This window comes from Cricetulus griseus (assembly GCF_003668045.3).
Source record: "Cricetulus griseus strain 17A/GY chromosome 1 unlocalized genomic scaffold, alternate assembly CriGri-PICRH-1.0 chr1_0, whole genome shotgun sequence".
Classification (NCBI taxonomy): Eukaryota; Metazoa; Chordata; class Mammalia; order Rodentia; family Cricetidae; genus Cricetulus; species Cricetulus griseus.
The window spans coordinates 266,212,332-266,221,565 of record NW_023276806.1 but is presented as its reverse complement, the minus strand read 5'-3'; positions in this window follow the sequence as shown (position 1 = coordinate 266,221,565).

The window sequence follows — 9,234 nt, the reverse complement described above, 5'->3', positions numbered from 1 at the left end:
TCTTAGTTGATGCTTCTCTATTCACGGACACTTTTTGGCAATTATAATGATGGTGATGGGAGGTGGGAGGAATACACATTTCTTTGTAAAAAACGATTTACATGTATTCTTTCTTACGCTAATCTGATACATTTAGGAGACCTCAGAATTCTCACAGCTGGTCAAATACAGCTCCCTCTCTCACACACATACACAAAGCACATACAATTTCGGGGGGCATGATACTGGGTTTAAATGGAGGACTTTTGCAAGTGTCTCATAACTGAGCTGTAGTCCCCAGTCCTTCCCCTCCCCCATTCTGTTAAGTTTGAGATAAAGTTGCACTAAATTGCTGAGAATAGACTTGAATTCGATATTCTCCTGCCTCGGCTTTTGAGCAGGTGGAACGACAACCCGAGCCATTCAGCCTGATTCATATTTTGAACAAACATTCCATACAAAAATCTCAGCTTACAAGGCTAAAAATATTTCCTTGGGAAAAGACACACCCAGATGTGGAGCTGATAAATCAGCTTTCCCTTGGCAGTCACCAAATGGTCCACCTTGTTTTACGTTGAATCTTCAATTGGGAGGGGGGTGCTGCCATCTTGTGACATACTGTCTACAGAAGGCAAGCTGCCTTAAAATATTCAGAGATGTCCGTGAGCCTCTTATTTGACATCGAGATTCATAGAGGGACTGAGAACTTTGGTTTTGGCTTGGTGGAGCATATTTGAAGTTTGGGCTTTGGGCAAGTTGCTTCCAGCCTCAGTTCCTTTGTTTGTGAAATGACTCTGACACCCACCTCATTAGCCTTCAAGCATATATACAATCCTGTGTTGTGCTAAGATATACATGGAGCCAGGCAGTGGGTAACCTTATAGGGTTTTGAGCTTTCAATGCTCTGAAATGTCACTGGATGCATTAACGATGTGGCCCACTGACTTATCTAGTAATACAGAAAGGTCCCTACACAAAGAAAACAGCCCAGGTACTTGAAATGAAAACAGGCAGCTTTTCAATTACCCAACCTATTTCTGTTGGATTTGTGTGTGTGTGTGTGTGTGTGTGTGTGTGTGTGTGTGTGTGTGTGTGTGTATGTGTATGTGATGGTGATGTGTGGGTTCTGTCTCAGCAAACTGTCACTTAGAAGTAAACTATAATTCTAAATCCAAACAGAACCTTGGCCACTATGGAAGTAAATCACACAGTAACTGTAAATATGCAGTTTAACACACTTTGAATGTGTTATATTGTACATTCCTCATTGAGGGTCCACACCACCCAGTAGTTTTGATCTATGGCTGCCCTTGATTTATGATAGGGAAAATGAAGATCTGAGAGCTTAAATAATACTTCTTAGACAGCACAGCCATGAAGCATCAAAGACAGAATGTGAACACAGCTACCCTGCCCCGAATCTTATGCTGTCTGTCTTAATGCTATGAGGTGGAGCCATGCACTCTGATTTATTTTACTATCCAATTCAGACTTTTGTAGTCTAAATGGGAAGCCAGGAATTACATAACAGCGAGTGTTTTGAAAGTTATATTCACAATGGATTCTGGTTCAGGTCCTACGTTCAGCATCATTTAGTCATTGCTTATTATCAATTACCTTGTTTTTTTACCTCTACAGTGGTGGTGCACACATTTAATCCCAGTACTCAGGAGGCAGAAGCAGGCTGATCTCTGAGTTCGAGGCCAGCCTGGTCAACGGAGGGAGTTCAGGACAGCCAAGACTACTCAGAAAAACCCTGTCTTGAAACAGCAACAACAACAAAAAAACAAAACCAACAAAAAGTTTAGCAATTACCTTGTTTTTTAAAACTATACACACTGCAAAATAACTGTCTATTTTCTGGCTGATGACACTTTTTTTCGATCTCTAAGTAGCCCAACTAGGATACAGACAATGGTCTACTATATTGCTCTTATTCTGATTTCTTGTTTCTTATGTGTACATACTGGCATGTAAAGTATGAGCACATTTAGTTTGGTGCGATTTTATCCCACGTGTGGGTTCACTCATATGCACTCACAGTTAGGTCAGTTTTTGGGCACCCCCGTCATATAAATTGGCCTTCTGTATCTGCCTCCTTCCCACAGTTTTCTGCTGCTGTCCCAATGCCCAAATGTATCCTTTTTATTTCTTTGTCTTGCTGTGTAGCAGCTTGAAGTTCCAGTACTGTGATAGAAGGTGTGATGATGTGGGCATTTATCTCTAGGGTGGACCAACCTTCCTATTCAAGCATCAGTCACTCATGAACAACAACCTCAAGTCAACCCCAGATCATTTGTGCATCTAAGGTGGATCGTGAGTGGTCTCCTAATCATCACGAACACATCAAGAACACTTCTCTCTCTCCATCATCATGGCAGATATGTCTCCTCTCTTCTGGAACTGCCCCACACTAACAATGTGAAAACACCATTTTATGTGGTCTTTCCCATCTTTTCTTTGATATATCAAGGTTTTAGAGGACTAGCTTTCTGACTTTAGTTCAGGATGAATCATTCCTTTGTTGACTACAAAATATTTTGTGAACTCACTTTCAACACACAGAAATCATTTCATATAAACAGTGGGAATGCTTGTTTGGAGGAAATATCCCCTGGGGGGATGCTCTTGCTCTTGTCTTCTATTTTAGGAGCTTCATTTATTTAGTTTTTTTTTCACAATTAAAAAAAATCTATTGGCTTGGTGACACCATCTGTGCCTAGATTTGAGTTTCAAGCTGTTGTCTTTTCCTACAGGAGACTTGTTCTCCCCTTGTCTGTCAAGAACAGATCAAACCTCTTTTTATTTGGGCTCCCCCAAAGACCTCAAGAGTAAGTATTCAAATGTGGCTCATTGCAGAGTTATCCCAGGTAATACCATTGGAGGAAGTGAGAAGCAAGACAGAAAATGGAAGATAACCAATAGAAACTGATCCTCAGTCAGGCTTCCATGGTGCACAGCCAGACCATGGTCCTGCTGAGCATAGGAGAAATAAGGATGGGAAGTTTAGACAACTTCTTGTTTGCACTGATTCAAGCTTTCAAGGGTTACCCCATCAATTCCCCAGGCTTTCCCCATTTATCCAGCATGCCCCCAGATCTACACCAATCCCTCAGAAAATCCTTTCTGTTAACCCTGTGCCATTTGTACTGTAGAGAAATGGACCTGGTATTGAAGGCATTTTTTCCTTTTTGTTTTTCACGTCTTTCCTAGTGGATTGGGGGGTTTTGTATTTTCTGTATGTTACTTGTAGTTTTCCATTGTGCAGCTTCCCAGAGCATGCTGAATTGAAATCCACAGCTAATGTTCCCCAAGGTCTACTCCTCTTCTCTAACAGGGCATCTAAATCCCACCTGTACCCATGGCCAGATGATCCACTTCATCAGCAAGTCACTTCTCTTCCTCTTTTCTTTCCCTACCTGGAGACAGATCATTGTCCTTTGCTGAACTGGGCTCTTATTTTGTGGAAATGGGAAGGTGATTTATATTTATTTTACTAATGACATGGTTTATTGTGGAAACCCTGCACCTTTGTTTAAATCATTTGCTTGATGATGGGGACTCCTTTTTTTTCTGGTTCTGTTTTTGTTTTGTACCCCCAGCTTCCTTTCAGATGTGTGTTTTAAGCACTGGTATCTATGGAATGATTCTCCTCAACCCAAGTTATAACACCACAGAAGTTTTAATTGATTTATTTTTTATTGTAGTCTGAAAGGGCTATAACAATTTATATTTGTGCCAGCAATATATTCTGGTGAAAAGATTTATTCCGTGTTATAAATATCAGTCAGAAATTTAAGTAGTTTTTACTTGGAGCATTAATATTTTAATTCCCCAGGTCTTTGGCAAAGAGAATAATTTTGGCATTCACTTAAAAAAGAAAATAAATTGTATAATAATCATAAAACCAAAGCAGGAGGATTGAACAATAAATCTGCAAACTTTGTGCCTGGCAAACCCAGAAAGTTCAGAATAGATGTACCGTCACTGACACCCAACCCACAGGAGGAGGAATAAGTAATTCTTTCCTTCCAATTAAAACCTGCTCCATGCATGCAGAGTCATTACTTCTCAGCTACTGAGGGGTTGGAGAGTGGAGTGACTCTTCAGGGAACTGTCACCAGGGCTCATAGCTACATGGAGACAGAGTATGATCGTTAGGGTAGGCTCATGAGATCAGATGAAATGGGCACTCCTCTGGAATTTGATAAATGGTGTCACTCCTTCTTGAGTTTGCAGGGTTCTGGCAGCCATGGAGGACTAAGAAGGCTTCTCTCAAACTAGTCTGGTTATTCTGTTGAAATAATCTTCTCCCAAGTTTACCGATTTCTTGAGCAATCGTTTGTGTGAACTAAGAAATGAAAATATCAAGCTGATGACCATCTGAATTCATTCCTTCAAAGTACAATTCCCTGGTATTTAATCTGTTTATGTAAAATAGACTCTCTAGGAGAAATTTTATTATGCTTAGGTCTCTTATGCAAGAGTTTAAAATTTATCTTAAAATTTTAACTCTCTCTCTCTCTCTCTCTCTCTCTCTCTCTCTCTCTCTCTCTCTCTCTCTCTGTGTGTGTGTGTGTGTGTGTGTGTGTGTGTGTGTGTAGACATGCACATATACATCTGGGGTCCCTGTGGAGGCCAGAAGAGGGCTTCAGATCTGCCAGAGTGGGAGTTATAGGCAGCTATGAACTGCCTAGCATGGGTGCTAGGTACAACTCAGGTCCTCTGCAAGAGCAATAAATGCTCTTAGTGACTGAGCCATCTCTCCATCCCCATAGAGTTTGTAATTTTAAGAAGATTAACAAAAATGAAATTTACTTTGACATCATTTGTAAATGAAAGTTGGCTGAAATAGTAATAAGGAAAGACATGTTTGAAACTACCACAGAGAATAATTTTCAAATATGGGAGCAATATTTAATACATTAAACACTAATGAAATTTTTGTATATATTTCTCCAGGTACTATTTGAGAAACCCCACTTATTTTCAGTAATTGCATGAAAATGTTAAGAATCAGTTTTTTAAAAATATAAATTCTTTTTTTTGTTTTTTTGAGATAGGGTTTCTCTGTGGCTTTGGAGGCTGTCCTGGAACTAGGTCTTGTAGAACAGGCTGGCCTCAAACTCACAGAGATCTGCCTGTCTCTGCCTCCTGAGTGCTGGGACTAAAGGCGTGCGCCACCACCACCCGGCTAAATATAAATTCTTTGAAAATACATAAATTTTACTTGAAAATGACTTTTCTCAGTTACAATAAATCACAGGTTTTCTTTTAATTATTTTTTGGGGGGGCTGTTCAAAATTTCTGGGAGTGCATTTTACCTCCTAGAAGAGCAGTTTAGGTGGAGCTGTTCATAATTTACCCTGCTATTTGTCTAGGAACCTGGGGGAGAATGGAAGGTTCAGTTTAGTCAGGAGAACCATCTCATAGCATCCAATGGTTTAGCATCCTTTGAAGTACCAGACAGGCACTTGTAGGTTTTCTTTTGTGCCTATGTGTTTGTGCCTGTATGTGTGCAGGTGAGTGTGTGCGTGTGTGTCCATGAGTGAGAATGCCAGAAGATAAACTTTTGTGTCATTCCTTGACAGCCCTCCACCTTATTTTTTAGGACTGGGTCTCTCATTAGCCTGAAAGTTGTCAAATAGGCTAGGCTGGCTGACCAGTGAGTCCCAGGGATCTGCATAGCCTGCCTGTCCAATGTTGAGATTGTAGGCATGCACCAACATGCTTGACTTTTCTAAGTTCTGGGAGTCATCTGAGGTTTCCATGTTTGCAAGGCAAGTGTCTTGCTAACTGATGCTGCTCTAGCCAACCTCTCTTTTATCTCTGTCTGTTAGGAGACAGGTGGTGGATTCTAGGTTATAGAAACTGAGACCCCTCTACAGGGCTGTCTACACCTGCTTGTTTTCACTCAGTCAAATCCATCCCTTACAGAGCTCATTTCTCCTTGAACAAGCACAAGCTCCCATTTCACCAACATGCTATGGTAATTATTCTGTCTATTTCTAACCATATATCATATAGTCAGTTATAATTTTCTACGTGAATATACAAATTTGTATTAAATATTCTGTAGATACTTATCCTTAAAATAATTAGTATGAGGTTTTGTAACTAGTCAGTTAAAAAAAAGATGCTAATTGGCTAATTGAAATGTTCCAGGTGGCATTTCTCAAAGAAACAACATGGGGTTTCTCTAACAAGAAGAAACAGCTCTGTTAGAAAGTCTCAGGATAAATAGATCCATGCTACACAGGTTATAATTGGAACATCTTAAGATGACCGCTGGCCTATACCTGGGTGCTCTAATGGGAGGAAGGAATACACACCTGCCTCACTCAGTGTTCATTGTACCTGTTGCCACACTAAGCTCTGATGAGAAGATGATGAACAGCTCCTGTTCTATTTCTTCCATATTTATGACAGAAGCATAATGAAACAAGTGTGTGATACAGCTGGATGACTGAAATGGGGCAAGTACTCAGAAAAGAACATGAGTGATGTCACAAGGCAAAAAGTCAGGCAGATAGAAGATGAGACCAAGACCTTGATTTGCTGTCAAAGGGTCCATCCAAACAAGCTTTCTCAGTAGTGTCTGAGAGCCAAGATCTGAAGGACAGGTGTGAACTACACAAAGGGAGACATGTGGGTAGCACCTGGAAATGATGAGGGATCCAAGCTGAAGAAGACCATGGCAAAGGACTAATAGCTGGGTGACAGGCAAGGTTGGGTGAACAGACAGAGGTGGGGTTTGGCTGGAACCCAGAGTTGGAGTGTGTGTGATTAGATTCTTGAGGTGAGTGGCAGCCAAACCAGGCAGGCCTGCTGTTTTTACTGCTTCTGATTTACTAGTGTCAAATGTTTTGGTGTTTTCAAAGTATGCCTAATTTCCCCATTTTATGTGTTGTCAGTGGTGGGAAGCTACAGTTGACAGACTCAAGGAGAGATTCAAGTGGTATTCTGAGGCTCTATGAATAGTTAGTAGAAGAAACTAGAAACCAAATAATCTATGCTCTGGTCCCAGGGATCTGTTCCCTGGGTATGACAACTTCTGTTTGTTTTTCATTTCTGTGCTTTCTCTCCTGTCCTACGTCTGCTGTTGATAGTTAATCAATGTGACATGTAAGAGAGTTAGTGAGAGCACACGAAGTTGGCTTAACTTGGAGCTATCAGAAGATTTAAATCTGGATTTTCATATCTGATGCCTGTCATTCACTTTTACACCTACCAGGGGGAAATCATGGAGCTCTACTCATAGATTCTAGAATAACATTTGTAGAATCTATTCCTAGATTCTAAATCCAACACATTATGAAAATATAGTTGTACAGGGCTCTATTAAGTTGTGATGCTGTTTCCAATACAAATGGTGAAACTGTCCTTGTAAACACTATGAGCTATGTTTTTGTATATCATTTAACTCAAAGTAATTCATGTTATAGGGATTTATATAGATGTATCTTTGGTAGTGCCTCTAAACTATACTCTATAAATGATCATCTTTCAGAAAAGATGGAATTATATGCAGACATGCCGGAAAGGACTTGACATAAACAATCTGCTACTTCCACACCCTCTTTCTGAAGATAAAAGATTCCCTAGATCTCACTTGAAAAAAATGTCACATTGAAGTGTCATTTACAATGTGGCTTGTTTAGAGAAATTGTTTACTCCCTTGATAGCAAGAAACAAGGCTACACAGCACCATTCCCAAGTCATGCATATTCATATACCACAAATCCTAATTTGCTTATATAGAAAGCACATTCTCATTTTAAAAATGAATGCTTAGAGTACAAGGCCGAGCAACAGCCCTAGCGCTTGTTTAAAATACCTTTTATTAAACTTGTTCTTTGAAAATTTCATGTATGTATACAGTACATTTTGATCACTCTTTTAAAAAAAAAGCAGTATTCTGATGACTGTTAACCCCTAACCCTTTTTCCAATCTCCCTTTTACCCCTGCCAACATCCACCTCCTCCCCCCAAGTCCCATTACCACATTAATTTCTTTGTTTTGTTTCATTTTGATTTGTGACCAGTGGGGTTTAACCAGGGCCATTCATGTGACCATGGGTTTTGAATTATCCATTGGAGCCTGGTGTGTTCCTCAGGGGCACACAATTGAAGACAATGACTACCCTGCTCCAATAATTCCTCAGTAGTCAATAGTTCAGCAGAGGAAGGCCTGTGAGCCTCTTTCCAATCCATGGTTGACTGACAGGCCCATTTGTACATGGGCCCAGAACAGGCAGCTGTGGCTGCTGTGAGTCCACGATTGCTATAGCTGTGTTTGCTCAGAAGATGGCATCTCATAGCCCTTTCCTGACTCTTCTAGCTTTTACATTCTGCCATCTCTTTGTGATGTTCTCTGAACCTTAGGGGTGTGTGTGTGTGTGTGTGTGTGTGTGTGTGTGTGTGTGTGTGTGTGTGTAGATGGCTTGCCTAGAGATGAATATCTGGCATTTCAGTTCTTCTAAGCACCTTGACCAATGGATTTCTGCATTCATCACCATCCATTGCAAAGAGAAGCTCCTCTGGTTATGACTGAGAGTAGCAATTGTCTATGGTTACAAGCATACATATTTAGAAGGTGGTCTGTTGCCATGCCCATTTAATTAGACTATGACAGTAAGTTCCCTCTAGGCCCCAAGGTTTAGTCAGCCTTGAGTTTTTGACTGGGTGTATGGTATTGAACATGGGAAGCCAGAGTAGTTGGTCAAATCCCTTCCCCCACGGTCATGCCTCCATTGCAGCAATCAGCATATCTTCTTTCGTGGCAATTGATGTTGCAGTTTGTAGGGGTCACAGCTGGGTTGGATCATAATTCTGTTCTTGGTCTCTTAGAGAAGATCTCACAGTGCTTCTCAGGCTGGACTTGACCTTGCCATGTAGTCCAGGGTTGGTCTGTTTACTCACATTGCATGTGCCTCTGCCTCCCAAGCACCGGGATTACAGGTGTCAGGGGCCACACCTGGCCCCTCCTTTACTTCTGAGATGTGCAGCCTTTTATCACTGAGCTATTTCATCTCATTCCTTACGTTCTGAGAATTCTACCCCATGCCCCAAACGAGTCCCGTGGGTCTTCTAAAACAGAGCTCTGGCACTGGTGACTTCTTGGGATCTCAATTACCATTTTCTATTCCAGTTACAGAAGGACCTGTAAACATGAGCCAGGAGCTGACAAAGAGAGGAAAATGTGATGGATAAGGAAGACACTCACTAGAAGGGAAGAAAACAGAGCCAGGCAGA